General features: G+C 38.0%; 1 protein-coding gene and 1 long non-coding RNA gene across 6 annotated transcripts in view; one reads left to right on the forward strand and one right to left on the reverse strand.

Moving 5' to 3' along the window:
- glra1 (glycine receptor, alpha 1) overlaps positions 1 to 17,387 on the forward strand; it is a 172,013-nt gene that overhangs the window by 17,804 nt on the left and 136,822 nt on the right. The gene's annotated exons all lie outside the window — the stretch shown is intronic.
- LOC124860375 lies at positions 8,236 to 12,027 on the reverse strand. The gene is made up of 2 exons (XR_007036329.1): positions 10,267 to 12,027; positions 8,236 to 8,972 (listed from the first exon to the last, which is right to left on the reverse strand). It is a non-coding gene; the product is annotated as an uncharacterized LOC124860375 (long non-coding RNA).

A 17,387-nucleotide genomic window follows, 5' to 3' on the forward strand; every position in this document is an offset into this window, starting at 1 on the left:
AGCCCGGTCCGAACCATGTTCTTGAATATTTACAGGCCTCCCAAATCCAAAACAAACTTTTTCAGTGATTTTGATGATGTTTTATCTGTGATATGTGTTGATTATGACTGTTTAATTATTGTGGGAGACTTCAACATTCACATGGACAATCCTGAAGACAGAAGTGCAATAGATCTATGTGACACTCTCAGAAATTTTGGTTTGACTCAACATGTTAAACAGCAAACGCACAAACAGGGAGATATTTTGGACTTGATCATCACTAAGGGTCTAAACATTTCCAATGTGTCTGTAACTGATGTTGCTCCATCTGACCACTTTTCTGTTATTTTTGAAAGCATCATCTGCAATGACTCAGTTTGCCAAAGAGACATTATAAGAAAACGCATCTTTAAGGACAGTGCTGCTGAAACCTTTAACCAGATTTACTCTTCTACCTCCACTTTGCCCTGTAACACTGTAGATGTGTTGGTAGAAAACTTTCATTCTAAAATCTCGGATATCATTGATTCAATTGCTCCAATTAAAGTGAAAGTCGTTTCTGGGAAGAAAATGTCTCCATGGAGAAATGCTCCACCAGTCAGAAGTGAAAAACAGGAGTGTCGAAAAGCTGAACGCAGGCGGCGAAAGACTGGACTCCAGGTTCACTATATTATCTATAAAGAGAGACTATACAGATATAACCTACAACTGAAAAATGCAAGGGAATCCTTCTTTTCTGAGATCATCAGCAAAAACATAAACAATGCTCGTGCATTATTTGCCATGGTCGACAGGTTAACAAACGCTCCTTTAATTGTAGCATCTGAACTCCACTCTACCAGGTCCTGCAATGAATTTGCTAACTTCTTTACTGAAAAATCCCAAAAGATCAGAGGGGCAGTCAGCACATCCACATCAACTCCAGTACCAATGTTGTCTCCAACTAGAACTGATTTTGACAAAATTTCCCAATTTCACCAAATAAACTACAAAATCTCCGAAGAAATCGTACAGCAACTAAGCTCTTCTTCCTGCTGTCTTCATCTTTTACCCACAGCTTTCCTTAAGAAAGCTTTGCCTGTAATAACATCTGATTTTACACAAATATTAAACACGTTCCTTTTGTCAGGTGTTTTCCCCAAGGCCCTAAAAACAGCAATTATCAAATCTCTATTGAAAAAGAGCAACTTGGACAAGCTGCTACTACAGAACTACAGGCCTATATCAAACCTCCCCTTCATCAGTAAGATTATTGAAAAAGCTGTGTTTCAACAATTAAACAACTTCCTAACAACGACCAACCGCTTCAATGTTTTCCAGTCAGGCTTCCTGCTCACCACAGTACAGAGACTGCTCTTGTCAAGGTGTTCAATGACATCCGTATAAATGCAGACTGTGGAAGAACCACAGTGCTGGTATTATTGGACCTTAGTGCAGCATTCGACACTGTTGATCACTCCATTTTATTAGAGTGCCTGGAAAACTGGAACGGCCTTTCTGGTACAGCACTCAACTGGTTTAAATACTACTTGAAGGACAAAAACTTTTATGTTTCAGCAGGTAACTTTACATCAGAGAGCACAAAAATCACATTCCCCAAGGGTCCATTTAGGGCCCCTCCTATTCAATATCTACATGCTCCTCCTAACTCAGAGTTTAATAAACAACAACGTAAGTTATCATAACTATGCAGATGACACACAGCTATACGTTACGATGTCACCAGGTGACCATGAACCCATTCAAGCGCTGGGTAAATGCTTAGAAGAAATCAATGCATGGATGTGCCAAAGTTTTCTTCAGCTGAATCAAAACAAAACTGAAGTAATAATATTTGGACCAAAGGAAGAGCGTTTAAAAGTTAGCACACAGCTTCAGTTAATACAGCTAGAAACCACCAATCAGGTTCGAAACCTGGGTGTAGTGATGGACTCAGACCTGAACCTTCAGAGGCACATAAAGGTAGTAACTAGGTCGGCCTTCTATCATCTAAAGAACATCTCCAGGATTAAAGGACTAATGTCTCAGCAGGACCTTGAAAAACTAATTCATGCGTTCATCTTTAGTAGAATTGATTACTGCAACTGTGTCTTCACAGGTCTGCCTAAAAAGTCGATCAGACAGCTGCAGTTGATCCAGAACGCTGCTGTCCTCACTAGAACTAAGAAAGTGGAGCACATCACCCCGGTTCTAAAGTCCCTACACTGGCTCCCTGTAGCTCAGAGAATAGAGTTTAAAATACTTCTGTCAGTCTATAAATCACTGAATGGCTTAGCACCAAAATACATTACAGACTTCTTGTCAGTGTATCAACCAGCCAGACCTCTCAGGTCTTCTGGCTCAAATCTACTCTGCAGAACCAGAACCAAACATGGAGAAGCAGCTTTTAGTTCTTATGCTCCACTAATTTGGAATAAACTGCCAGAAAACTGTAAAAGCGCTGAAACCCTAAGTTGCTTTAAATTAAGATTAAAAACTTATTTGTTTAGAGTGGCCTTTGACTGTGCCATCTAAACATTATTAGTTACGGTTTCAGTCCAATTTTCTTTTCATTTTCTTATCCATCATTCTATTCTCTTTATTTTATTTTTATTTTTATTTTTTTCTGTATCATTGTAATGTTTTTCCTTGTGTACAGCGCCTTGCGTGCCTTGTTGCTGAAGGGCGCTATATAAATAAACTTGACTTGACTTGACTTTTCGAGTACCTTAGTCGCAGGTGGAGAAGAGCTCGTGTCGGGCTGAAGATAAGAAGCAGCGATTGCCCTATTGGGTTCAAGGCTGGCGATTCCTCTTCCGTGAGCTGGTCCTTGTCGCTCTTCTCCCCCACCTAAGAGAAGAGCGCCTTTCTGGCGGAGAGGATGCTGGGATAAACAGCATGCCATGCTACCAGCTTCAGACATCCCGCACTCCTTCAGTGGGGGTCAACCAAGCCCTGAGCCGACACGCCCTAAGCTCACCTCACGTCACCTGATGATGGTGGAGCAAGCTCCTTGGCAGAGGTTCCCCTGCCTCCTCATGCTTCTGTTTATAAGCTTCTCAGTGCTCCTGCTCCAGATGAGTGCCTCTGTGTTCCTGTTTCTGCCATTCGTCCGTGGGTTCATTCCTGCAGAGCTACTGCTCAGGCCGCATATCGTGCAGCCCAGCCAGCGTCACGACTCCAGAGCGTTGCAGCACAGCCGTCCCTGCCTCCGAGGGTCAGCTGGACGCCTCAGCTTCGGCACTTGCTTCCACTGAGGGCCAGCCAGAGGCTTCAGCTTCAGCTCCTGCCTCCACTGAAGGTCAGCCAGACGCTTCAGCTCCTGCCTCCGCTGAAGGTCGGCCAGACGCTTCAGCTCCTGCCTCCGCTGAAGGTCAGCCAGACGCTTCAGCTCCTGCAATCGCTGGGAGTAATCTCAACGTTTCAGCTCCCAGCGACCAGCCGGCATCATCACAATCTTCATCCTCTTCTGACAGGCTGTCCATCACGTTCTTCTCTCCTCATGTTCCAGAATTCTGTAAGGGGAACCGCCTCCTGTTCCTGAGGGGTTTGTTTTCTGTTCCCTCATGGTCGGGTTTCTGCTTTCTTGTGAATTCTGCTTTCCTGTTTCCTGAGTTTTTCTCTGTGTCCTGTAAGTTTAAGTTTATTTAATTAAATATATCCATCCACCATGCACCTGCCTATGTCCTGTTGCCACTTTTGTCCTTCTTCACCAGGACAAAGTGACTTTTTAGGGCATTTAATAAAAAGAAAGACCTGATAAAAATTTTGTTTTTATTAGGTTCTCGCTGATGACTTAGCAAAGGTTTTCAGACATTCTAAGCATTGATTATTCATGGTAACCTATATCAGAGCCTCTTTGATTGTAGGGGAAAACTCAAATTGACAGTTTAAACTACATTATCACATTCACCCACCTTTTTTCTAAGGCACTGAAAAGGTATTAGTGTGATTCTGGACTTCAGGGTTCACAGTTCACCTAAAAGGGTCAGACACAGAACACAATCATCTGTAATGTGTTCTGGGTTTTATTGTGCCACTGAAGGATGGGCCCGGCTGGCCAGCTGCCCTTCTCAGAAATCTTCCCGTGTCAGTTCGCATCCACGCCACGTTCAGTCAAATTAAACCAACCGTGTTATTTATGAATCTGCCCTCGAGCTGTTTCATTTGTTCGGCAGCAGCAGGGCCAAACATTTATCACCCACATCCTCCATCATGGCAAATCATAACATACTGTGTTATATACATTATTTTTCTGTGATCAATTCCCCCCCCCCAGTTCTGTAATGAAAAACAATCGACTTCTCTGAGAAGTTCGCTGCCACCTCAACAATAATTAACTTCTGGGCAGGTTCATTTCCAAAACCTGATATATGATGAAACATTATTGATTAGAACAGTGTGACACATTTGCACCTTAAATAGCAAAGTATATTGTCAATGTCCTGTCTGAACTGTAACCGAGCCAAAATGTTAGAACCTACACAGCAGTACAGGAATTAAAGAGAACAGGAAAATTCCTCTAAACCAAAATGATCTTAAATGTAAGATAGAGAAATGTAAAATATAGATCCACAGAGATCTAAGACAACTATTTCATTGTATGAGATTATGCACATTATGTTGATTTTGTGTGACATAATAATCAAATGAAAGGAAAAAAAAACTGTCATATTACTACAAGTGTTGTCAGAGGCAAAGGGAGCGAAATATGTCTTCAACATTGTATTCCAAATAACATACAAATTACTAAATTCAAAAAAGCTTTGTATTATTCTGTTATAAAAGATCTTCCTGATTTGAATAGAAATTAAAGAAGCAAAAACACTAATATTAATGTTAAAGTCACTCATCAAATCCATTGGTAGAGTTAGGCCCAACATCAATCATTAACCTGGCAGATTTAGATTTACAATTATTTTCATTCAACCAAGAAGTTTGTTTCTGATAGGAAATGAGTCAAGCATCTGTCAAAGATAATAAAGTAATGTCAAAAGTATCAATTTAGAAAAAGAAATCAATTTTAAGTTGTACATTATTTTGAAACATGGTATGACAAAGATTATTTATATCCCCCTCAATAATCAATGGAATATTTTTGATTGACATTACAGCAGTCAAACCCTATTATAATTGCTGTGCAGATTTTTACATGTTTGCGCTGGTATTTTGACAATTTACCTTTGGTGATGAGCTTCGAAGATTGCAAGGAGGCCTTCGAGGTTAGAAGGCCTTCTTTGTGAATGTACTAATGCCCTAACACACTAAGCAATGAGCCAGAAGATTTTGGCGAGGCTTTAAGGAAATGTTAAGAGTGTAGTAGGTTCTTCATTACAAGTGATAGAGTGTTAGAGTTTTATGAAGGTTTTTTAGCTTGCACAAAACTTCTATAGAAATCTGGTATTGGTTTATTTTAGTACTGGCAGCATGTGTAGGTTCCGAGTGCAGCTTGGTTTCTGCAGTCACACCATATCCATGACATAAGGCCTTACAAAGCAGGACTTGGTGCACTCATATCAAGTCAGTTCTGCCTCTAATCATGTAGATAACAATGTGCTTGCATAGTGGGATTTTTCTAGTGCATTACTGCATTCTCACTGGGTCCAGGAGAGATGTGTCAGGGAGTAAAGTGCCTGCATGTGCTACATTTGATGTGGGAATGTGGTGCTAACCTACAGAGCATGGTGAGCATCTGAGACACCGCCTCAGGGACATTAAAAATGGAAATATATGTAGCCATTACTATGAGCATAGCAGCATCATGTTTCCCTTCACACTGAACTAGTTTCCAAAATTTGCTGCGATCCAGATACATAGTACAATGTCAGGAAGGACATAGCAAGGTCTTCACTGATTATGAAATTGTCTTGTAACATATAATTTAAACAGTGATGGGCTTTTATTTGACAATGCCATAGAATAGATAAATCCACTAAAGGAGCTATTGCTGCTGTAGATAACAGTAAAGTTGTTCTGGAGATTTTTTCCTCTTAACAGGGAGCTTTCCTTTCCATTGTCACCACATGCATGGTCAGTATGAGGCACTGCTTGAAAGTTACTGACTCAATGCACTCAGCTGGGTATCCTTAGATAGAAAACATTTAACCAGTTAGCACAACAAATTGAGTTTGACTTCATTGTTTATAACTAGGATAGAAACTGAGTAATTGTAACTGACTTTGAAACTTTCTATATGATTCAATTGACTATGGACTTCTGAATATAAATTAGATCTGTCTATTCTAAACTCAGATGTCAGTCTGTGCTATATAAATAAAACCTATTCAAACAAATTTAATAGTCTCTTTAATGTGTTTAACTTACTTTTCACAGGACATCAGTTCCTGTTTCTAGGTTTAGCCAGATTTGGCAGCAAACAAAATGATAATGAAGTGGAAGCAGTAGTTCAATAGAGGGAATGACAACATTTTGAAGACACACAGAAGAGGACTGGTTTTAAAAGAAAAATGTGAACATGTCGGAAAATCCCTGAGAGAACCAATTAAATTCATTATTAGAAAAAGGACAGAACAGGGCAACTTGACAAAACTGCTATAAAAGGGCAGATTATTTAAATTAACCAATAATCAGGGGTAATAAAGAGGCAAATGTTATCCTGAAGGACCTGAAAAGTAACACTGCAGAGATCTGAATTTCATTCTGAACACTGTTTTAAGCCTCAGACTTTACATGGCAGATGTTGAGGGGAAACAAATGAAACAAACTTGGGAAAAATTATCTACAGTCATTGAAAAAGCTTGCTCGTTGAAATTCAACGAAATTCAACCGTGTAAACTAGGGTTTTTAGGTTAAATAAAAAAATGTATAAACCTTTCCCTACTGGCTTCATCTTTCTACGCAATGAGAAGGTAGAATCTGTGCTTTATAGTTTTGTTACAATTATCGGGTTAAGAATCGGATTATGATGTTCAAACTGACAGTGTATTTTGTTCTACCAATGACTGTATTTTGATGTGAGACTAAAAGATTAAATTTATTCTGCAATAAAAAGACTGTGAGCAAGAAACAATTTGGCCTGAGAACACCACCGCAGCAATGAAGCATATTGATGGCAACATAATAATATGGGGATGCTTTTGTCAAACTAACTTGTTTTATCTTGTTCCCATAAAATAATAATTGCCTAATTAAAATAGTAAACTTGTTTATATAACATAATGCAAACTTGAGATGCTCGTAAATGCTTTTTATAAATCGACAAAATACTTTTTCCTTTTCCTGTTTGTTTAAAGTGTAAAGTCCTTTAGCAAGATTTCTTGTGATCCTTGTGATCCTTGTGATTAATTGTCTAATTCAAGGCTGTTTTAAGATTTGAAATGACATTATGATCACCTTCATATTATTAACTCAACTTGAACTACACAACCATGCAGATTTGAGTCCATTTCACACCAGTATGTGTTAATCTGTAGGTGATATTTGGAAGTTTAGGCTGGTTTCCCAAAACATTCTGAATGAAAAAATCTGAAAATTGTTCAGTTTGCAATATGTTGGAGTGTTGACTCATCACAAGACCAGGAGCAGGAAACGCAGACTAAAATAAACATATGCAGCAACCAAACAGCAACACAAAGCAAAAGTGTGAATGTGGCTTATTATTTAAACTGTATATATTCAATGAATGGTTAAAAAATGCCAAAATGTCCAAATGTGTGGCTCTCTTTTCTTTGGAGCAGTAGAGAATATGATGGAGCTCAGCCTTACAAGTTTAGGGCCTTTGGCATATGTAGTGATGATCCAGTGTTTTGTGAGAAGCAGGCGGAACATCCGTTAGTGCCAGGGATGTGTAACAAAATAGCAGGATGAGATCAATTAGGATTTCAAGTCTTTAGAGGCTTTAGGAACATAATGAGGAACACTTTGGACTAATAATTGGAGCGTTGCATTTCCCCACATCTCTCTATAGCTCTCGCTTTCTGAGACTCTGGCACTAGACGACTCAGCTGTTTTTCCTGCTCCTGTGCTGCCTCAGCACTGGCCACAGGTCTCCACAGTAGCCTCGGCCAGCATAGATCTGAAATAATTAAAGCAAATCCGAAGTTTGATCATTGAAAACCTAAAGAAGAGGATGTTGAAGGGGAGGAATATCAACATAAGCTGCTGTATAGACTTTGAAACAAGCGTTGGTGAATGTGTACTGCTTTATTTTCAGTCTCTGGACACCTTTCAAGTTTAACTGTGTTTATGTATGCAATAAAAATCAATGACCAACAGTTTTAAACCTTTTAATAACACCACAGGAAACTGCTGAACTGCTGTTATACATGGAACATTTTTATTTCATACACTTGTAGGCCAGTCATAAGAATAATATGCAGATCAATCAACCTTATTTATAATGCACTTTTCATACAGAAGGACAGACATTTAACCACTAGAGACTCACACAATAAAATGATCAAAATTATCAAATTAAGTAAACACACCGATAAAATGATAATTATATGGATAATAAAAAAAACTGAAGAACTAAAAGGAAAAGAAATCAATCTATTATGGAACTATGGAAACACAATCATGTAGATTAGCGATGAAACACTGGAGATATATGAATAATATATAAAGAGAAAATGTATAAAAACACTTAGTTAAATCCATTCATAGTAAACATCCAATAACATGAATAACAAACAATAAAAGTCAAATTAAGAACAATATTCAGAACTTATTACAGTACTTGCCTTGATATTAATAACTTAAGCAGCCAAAAAATTATAGTAAATAAATAAATAATCTAATAGTTGCTAAAACTAAAATACAATAATGGCTATAAAACATAATAAAAAGCTGTGAACATTAATCTATTGACAGACTAAAAAGATGCATCTTTAATTTGCTTTTAAAAGCATCCAAATTCCTAGCGGCCCTCTGGTCTTCAGAAAGGCTGATCCACAGATGATGGCCACATTGGAAAAAAGATGCCTCACTCTGTGTTTTATTTCTCACTCTAGGTACAATCACAAAAACCCTTTCCTGAAGATCTGAGGGGCCTGAAGGAGGTGTAGGAGAAAAGCAAATCAGATAAAATATATTGGGACGGTATAGGGGTTTTAAATACCAGTAAGAACACCTCAAACCAATTCTAAAATGGACACATATTCAATACAGAGACTTTACAATTGGTCTGATGTGAGATCGCTTTCTGGTTCTCATCAGCACTCTTGCAGCTGTAGCTGCAAAAAAAAAGTTCAGAGTGTAAATTTTTTGACTGCACACTGACACTCTGCGTTTACTGCAGAAGGTTTTAGAGCATGAATGGATGGATGGATGTGCAACGGAAATAAGTTTTAATTTAGCAGATTAGCATTTTGGAAATAGTTAGTGTACTGTTTAGCCTTTTGCTAAATTAGGTTTTGCCAACTTCAAGTCCGCAAACAAAATGTACTAATTTGTTCCTTTCTGTTATGGGCATGCATCAAGGTGTCCATTAGGCACGCTGTTGGACTACTACATGCACACAGGACAATATATAATTGTGCAGCAACAGCTAGATGAAGGCAGTTTTGAATTGCAGTACGAAGTAGTCAGTTATTTTTCAGGTTATGGAAGGTAACTGCGTGACACTCTTCTTGGTGGTTATCCGTTAGCGTTAGTTTTTGGTAATTGTTTGATCTCTTTAGCGTTAGCGAAGCAAAGATTTTAGTTAGCGGAATAACTAAAATTATTCCGCTAACTAATTTAGTGGAAATTTAGTTAATAATTTGAGTTATTCCGCTAACAAAATTTTCTCACTTAACCACATTTACGTACCGAGCTGAGTAGGAATATGTGCTTGGTGCGAATGTTGTTCTGGTGTGAAGCACTTTGATTGTTCGGTATGACTTGAAAAAGGGCTTTATAAGTTCAATCATTTCCATTTTGATCAACCTATTTCTGTTTTTAAATTTGTAGTCAGAGGGTATTTATAAGAGGTGGAACTGACTATTATTGGAACGTAGAATACAAACGAAGAAAAAATATTTTAAAGGCTTTTAAAGTAAATACATTTACCACAAAAATGTTTTAATTTTAGCTGCGTTCAGCTTTTTCACTTTTGATTTCTGTTTAGGTTTGACATCTGATTAGGTAAATCCAACAAATCCCACTTATAATTTGTAAAATGAACATATTAGAAGAGGTTTTTCATAAAGTGGTGAGGGATGTGTGTTCAGGCGAGGAATCAAAGCCAAACGTGCAAAAGCAACCCAGATTTATCAACACCTCAAATGTTCCTGTTGCTTTGTGCACCTGGTGTGAGTTAAACATCCACAGTTAGGAGCTGTTACTCTATGAGCTTTCATTTACCTGCAGTGGAGTCAGTCTGAGAGGTGGGAGGAATATTCAGCAAACTGATGTTTTTTGTAAAGAGAAAATGCATTTGCTGTGAGAAGTGTTTACAGCAAAAGCAAAGCAGGCGAGCTTTTAAAAGGCACCAGTTGGATCTGTTAAGCCAAGTAATTATGCAAATGGAAGACACCTGGCAGATGTTTGGCTCTGTGACCCAATGAACATCAATTCTGTTGAGCAGAGCAGAGAAAGGAGAAATTAATATAGCTGGAATGAAACATCATGACAAGCATTTCATAACCAACATTTTCTCTGCAAATGCTCAACGTGTTTCAGTTTACCTTTTCTTGCTAGGAACAGAATGTATACATGATCGGTTAATTCATGTTTGTCACCACACAGATATTGCGTTGCCTTTAATATGATTTACTCAAAAATAAATGAAGTTCCTGGGAAAAAAACGTCCAGTTCAAATTAAGTAGGAGGTGGTGCATGAGCAAACAAATGAAAAAGCCGCTCAGTGAGATTACAAAAATGGATATTTAAAGGTCCTGTTAGCTGCAGGTCTACAGATTTTGGAATATTTCTGATAAAGCCATATTTCAATAAGATGATTTTTGGAAAACAAGTTAAGCTTCTTTAGGATAATCATTTTCAAAGTGCATGTTTTTACTAATGAACATATCTGTACAGAGTGAAATCTGCTGTGGATATCTTCTATCAAATACAGTAAGAGTACAACCAACTCAGACAGATAACTTCACAATTGATTCAACAATGTCTTGGTATACAGACGGATCATGGTTGGCTCAAGGAGTCTAAGGTGCGCAGGTGGTGACTGTGATACAAAAACCTATGTCATCACACCTCCATCACCATGCATGAGAATTCATTCGAGATGTTTGTGCTGATACTGTGTGTTTGGTTTTCTTCATGCATGACATTGTCCATCATGGCCAAACATCTCTTCTTTGTCCTACCTGTACAAAGGATGTTTTCCCAGAAGTCTTTCAGTTCATTCAGATGTGAATTTGTAAAGTCAAGTTGTGCTGTCAAATTCTTCTGTGAGACAAGGCTTTTTCACTCAACCCCTCAAACCATAAAATCTTACTTGTTCAGTTTTTGTTTCTATTTAACTTTAATATAAAAAATTATAACGCATGTATGTGGAGTCGAAGATGAGCTCTTGGGTTTTGGCACTTTCCATGATATTGGTCTGAATTTTCTGTGATATCCACTCCTGGGATAATTCAGAACAGTCCTAAATGTTTTCCAAAATCAGCTTCTCCGAGGCCATTGATGCTGTCTTTCAGCAGTTCCTACTGCCTGTTTACCCTTTTACATCCTGGAAGCATCAAGGTTGTCCTTAGTTTGTCTACGCAGGTTTTTATTTTTATTTACTTTGGCTTAATCTCTGTTAAATAAAGTATGACAGTAGGGAATCTGTAGTGTGTTATTGTTTATATCAGTTTCATTTAAAATAATTATACAGACCAGTTTATTGTGTCCTTTTATCCCACTGTCTGTCCTTTTAACCTTTTGTAGCATCTGCAGGGAACACGTTAGTTGCAGGGTGTAATAATTCAGTGAGTTCAGCTCTAGGCAATTACATCAAACCCTCTGTAAAGAATATTAAAGTGTAAAGAAAACTATTGAACAGGACCCCGAACACACCTCAATATCCATCTTAGATCACAATAGTTTCATAGCACTGAAGCAATGTTGTTGGAAAAAGAAGCAAAAAAGATGAAAACAAAAGGAAGACTCAAAACTGTTTCAACTAAGTTTTTTTTTGTTGTAGGGCTTAATCCTCCACCTTCTCCATGTTCTGTGTTTAACAAACCTGTAAGAACCTTTCTCCCAGCATCCAGGGTTTTGCAACTAAAACCTGAATGAGCTTGAAACCAATCATGCTCTGCTGAAAGAAAGGCTGAAACCCCCCCCCCCCCACTCTGTCACAGTGTCAGCACTATTCAGCCCGAAGTGTTGTCCCACGCTTCACGTCCTGCGGACATTCCCTTTATGTCGAGGACATGCAGCTGTAATCCCGATCTGTGACTAATCAGATTGGGCTGTCATCACACCAACAGTCTGTTTGTTCGATGCTAATTTGAGAGCCATTTCACACTAAGCTTATGCTTCACTGTGTTTGTGCAGCGCTGAGCTCAGCGCTGAACAACAGAAATTAGTTTTCTGGAAGAGCTCAATTCTATCACTGCAGTGATCGTGCTAAAGAGGATTAAACTTGGATTTGTTACACTGGCACAAGATTAACTGTGATCCACCTAATTTGTTATGTTAAAATAGAATCTGATGAATTATGAGTCTGATGTTGTGCAGTTTTATCTGTTCATTGATCATTTTTTCACATTGTGTTCAAGGATTCCACAGATACTCTTTGAAACTTTTTTTTACCTCCAAATAATAACCACCAATCTCCACTCACTCTCATTAATCAGGAGTTTGACCTCGGAGATTCCAACAAGATAACCGGATAATCACTCAGAGTGGTGTGCTTAATTTAATCGGAGCTGAATCTAATTGTTTGATTATTATAATTATGCTACAATTTATTTTAATAGATGTAATTTAGTTAAAGGAGCACATTACAGCAGCTTCAGGTTTCACACACACATTTAGAAATTAAAATATCTCAGTGTTGGGTTTTCACAAATCTTCATTTTTTCAATGTTAAAGAATAAATATGTACATTACATTGCTCACCAATGTTACAAATGTTTCTGCTTCACTGCATCAGTATCTGGTTTAGTGCAGTCAGAGAGGCTTAATTACAACTGGGCAATGTTGTTAGTATTCTCTGCTTTTTAGAAATCCCAAAAACTGTTTAAAGAATGTAAAGTAGTGGCACCACGTGGCTCAGTGGTAGATCTGGTGCACCATATGCTGAGGCTACATCCTCAACGCACCTGTCCTGGGTTCAATTCCTCGCTCAAGGCTGTTTACTGCATTTCTTCTATTTCTCTCTCTGCCCTTCTTCCTGTCGAGCTAACAATGAATAAAGGCCACTAATGCCACAACACTGTAAGAAACTAATGCAGATTAATTCCCCAGATATCACCTGAAGCTGAGTCATGAATGTATTTTGAGCACATTCACTACTGCTATCAAGGCTTTATGAAGCTCATTCCAGAATATTCATGTTGGCCTGCTTTCTTTCTGCCACAACCAATTTAAGATGTGTGTTTAGGACAATTCTCCTGCAGGAACATGTAGTCTCCAAGTGTCAGCCATTTAGGGTGAAGTTTGAGCATTTACTGGTAGTGCTCTTTCTTTTTTGTCCCATTTACTTTGAGAAATTCACTAGTGGAAGGGAAATAGACCCACAGCATGACACTATCAAAACCCTTCTTTGCAGCTGGTTAGATTAAAAAGACTGACTTTGACTCCATCAAACATCTTCTCATTGTGGCCAAACTGTCACAATGAGACCATAACATTTTTCTCCAGAAAGCATTTGGCTTGTCCATGTGGGCCGCTGCAAATTTGGACCAAAGCCTTCTTTCTTGAGCTGGTACCTCTCTGTCCATGGGAATGTTAAACTGGCTTTATTGTGGACAGTGACACCAGTCTTTCAGCATCTTCCAGTTTATGATAGAGCTGCACCTTGGCTGTTGCCAAAGGGGGACACTTTCGGTCAGATGTTTAAAACTTTTACACTGATGGTTGTTCAAACAGGACAATAATCCAAAACACACATAAAAACTGGCTTTGGAGTTTATGAAGCAGGCTAACATAGAGCTTCTGGGATTATCCCAACCTCCATGGAAGAATGCGTGGACTTTGCTTAAAAGCAGGGTGTGTGACTATTTAAAATCATCCTACCAATTATGCCAAGATAAGCTTGAGAATTGCCATAAAAAGCCCACAGTTTTTCTGTCTCTTTCTAAGTGACATTAAACCAGATATTAGTGGGGCTGTAAGTATATATCTGGGTATAAATAATTTGATTAAGTCATAGAAAATCCATAGAAAATCAAATTACTGTTCAACGTTGCTTTATAAGTTCAATGCAAAAAAGAATGATTTGAATGAATAATTAAAAGCCCAAAAATTAATGTGTTCGACCATTTGTTTGAATATTGGACCATTTGCATGTTGCTGGATGCCACCAGGCCTCCTGGCATTGTCGGCCATTTTGTATCCAGGACAGTCCGCTCCTACAAATCCCGTCGGACACTACGACTGATATGACGGGGCGTCCCAAGTCTGATGTCACAAGACGCTATATAGGAAGGCCTCCATTTTGAACATTCGCCTTCAGCTGGAGACCGTGTCCGGTTACCAACATCTGAAGCATCACCTGGAGAAGAGTCCCGAGTGGATTTCATTTATTCTCTCTCGTTGGCCAACGAACAATTCATAACTGAGGTTTCTGGACTAAGAAGGCCAGAAATTTCACTTTGCCGATCAAAGATGTGAGTTTAACATGTAACTAAAAACATGGAGTTTCGAGGAGACGAACCACCACCGTGTTTTATTCTAGTCGACTTTGATGGTCAGATCATATTTTTCCCTTTCGCCAAGGAGGCCAGAGGATGAAGATTGACCGCTTTTCCTGAAGTTAACTGTGGACGCACAGTAACTTCCAACTTTCTCCTTCCTCTCTCAACCCCGCTCAGAAGAAAGCCGACAACAAGTAATACCCATCCTTTATTTTTATTTCTTTCTTAGAAAGCCTGGGCAGTGTAGGAGGTTTTAGTGCGATGAGATTAGCTATTTAATCTAATGTTTTCTGAATGATGTGTGCATGTAACCTTGTTATTGAAACATTGATGTGCCGTGCTGGATGTTGGGAAGCCGCTGCGCTCCCCATCTTTGTGTGTGTTTTGCGGGGTTATTGAACACCTGAGAGCAAGCGCAGGTGCGCTGTGAGACTGGACTGTTAAAATAACCTCATGGTGAAATTCCCCATTTTCTTTGTCTTCAACCTTACTGCTTGCTCGCTTGCCGCCAAAAGTTTTATAACCCTTTGTCTGCTCACCTCGCAGAGTTGGTGGAGGTTTTATGACTGAGTATCACTGAGTTACAGTTGGAGCTGCGCCCCAACATCCTCACCACCACACCCCTTTTGTCATATTATCAATTTTGCCATAACTGCTGGTTTGATGCCACACGCACCCACTGCTGTTTCGCTTTATTTTTGTTTAGTTAGATATTTTACCACTTTTGTGTAGAACTTTGCATGTTTGATTAGGTGAAGATTATTAAAGATGAACGGATTGTATCAGGCTGTGATTTAATAAATATTCACATAGATAAAGAAAAAGCATTTCTGGGTTATTTTGTGCAAGAGTGATTTGTCAGTCAAAATAAGGTTAAAAGTTCCACACGTTTCGGCAGAAACAGTTGATTAAACAGTGACATCTCTGGTAATAGTTATTAATTATTACTGAGTTGTACCAGTTGTAATTATCAAAGACGTTGAGCCACAATTACAACACCAGAAGACATCTCTGGTCTCAATTCATAAATGAGGATTTTGGTTAAGAAATTAATTTAGTCAAATTATGATTTTTAATTATAATTATTGATAAGGTTTAATAAATCAATAATCATACTTCCAACAAATGTGATGATTCAATGTAAACCTCTCAGCAGGATTGTTACAAGGTTACCTTTTGAAGACCTTTTAAATCCTTTATTCGTGATATTCCGGTTCAGCCCAGAAGGGTGTTTTTCAAAACAAGTTTAGAAAAAGTTTGCTTTCTACCTGGCTCGTTAAAAGCTGAAACTTCCCTCAGCAATTTTTTCTTTCCTAGCAATGGTTATGATGTACCTTAGTTACCTCCGGCTTCCTACTTCAGGCTCTAATGATACTGATGATTCCCTTAATAAATATGAATATGTAGTAAGAAAGAAAATGGTCTTTCCAGCCCTACATTTACGTTTACTGTATTCACGGAGTCCTTGAAAAGGTGGGTGGAATATAAACATATTGTAGCAACAGTTAAATGCCTGCTGTTCAGGTTGGTGAAACTTCCATATTTTGAACTCTGTTCAGTGGTAAATTAGTAGTACATTTAGTTTAGTAGTTACATTCAATATTATTTGATTCAGACATCTATCAGTCGAACTTTATTTGTAGAAATTTTTTCATGCTTTACTGAGAGATTTATAGATTGTTCAGTTATAAGAGAAATAAAAAATGAACCTTAAAACTGTGAAGCTTGAAGGGCTGAGGAAAAAACAATTGTGTAGTGACAAAACAGAGGAGGAAAAACCTATTGTAAGGACACAACATTTTTAAAACGTTACTAATAAATGGTAAACATAGAAATGTTTAAAAAATATTTGTGATACATTCTTAAATAATGGCAAGCCCAGTACGATCAAATAGATAATAATAATATTATAATAATACTAACAAAATAGAATTTAAATTGATAAAAATTCTGACTAATTACTGAGGTAGAGCTGAAAGAATGTTTTTAGTTTGCTTTTAAAATCAACAACACTCAGATTCTCTCAGGACCCCATAAAAGCGTGTTCAAAGGTGAAGGCTGTGAGAAGGAAATGATGCCTCTTCCTCCACAAACAAGTAGAAAAATAATCAGTAAGGATAACAGAATCAGATCAGTTACTGAAACTAGTACAAATATATTATGTAACATATTGAAAACCAAACCCACCAAGTCTAATCTAATTCACTATCACTGAAATGCTAAATAAAAGACACATTTTCTTTTACTATATTTTTTGCTGATTATTTTAAAGAAGGTCCCATGTTCATCCTTTTGAATAAGTGTAGTTGCCAACAGGCTGACAGCATCGCTAAAGAAGCTGCAGGAATTTCCAACAAGTACTGGTTAAGTTTTTCAAAGTGACAGTCATCTCCTTTATTCTCCATATTTCTGGACTAAGGAGTAGGGTTACAATTCAGAATGTATTTTTTTCAAAGAAAACATCCACTTCAACAAAGTATCAGGGTGTGCACACTTATGCAACCTGGCTATGGCATTTCCTTTCCTTCTAACTGATTTATTTGTCAGCTGATTTTTACAGGATAAATTTCACATTAAACAGGGGAGACCTTTTAAAATGATTTACCATTGCCCCTTTTTCACCCATACAAAAGTCTTGCATTTTAACAAGGATATGTATACTTACCATTCAAAGGT

This window comes from Girardinichthys multiradiatus, chromosome 23 (genome assembly GCF_021462225.1).
Source record: "Girardinichthys multiradiatus isolate DD_20200921_A chromosome 23, DD_fGirMul_XY1, whole genome shotgun sequence".
NCBI lineage: Eukaryota > Metazoa > Chordata > Actinopteri > Cyprinodontiformes > Goodeidae > Girardinichthys > Girardinichthys multiradiatus.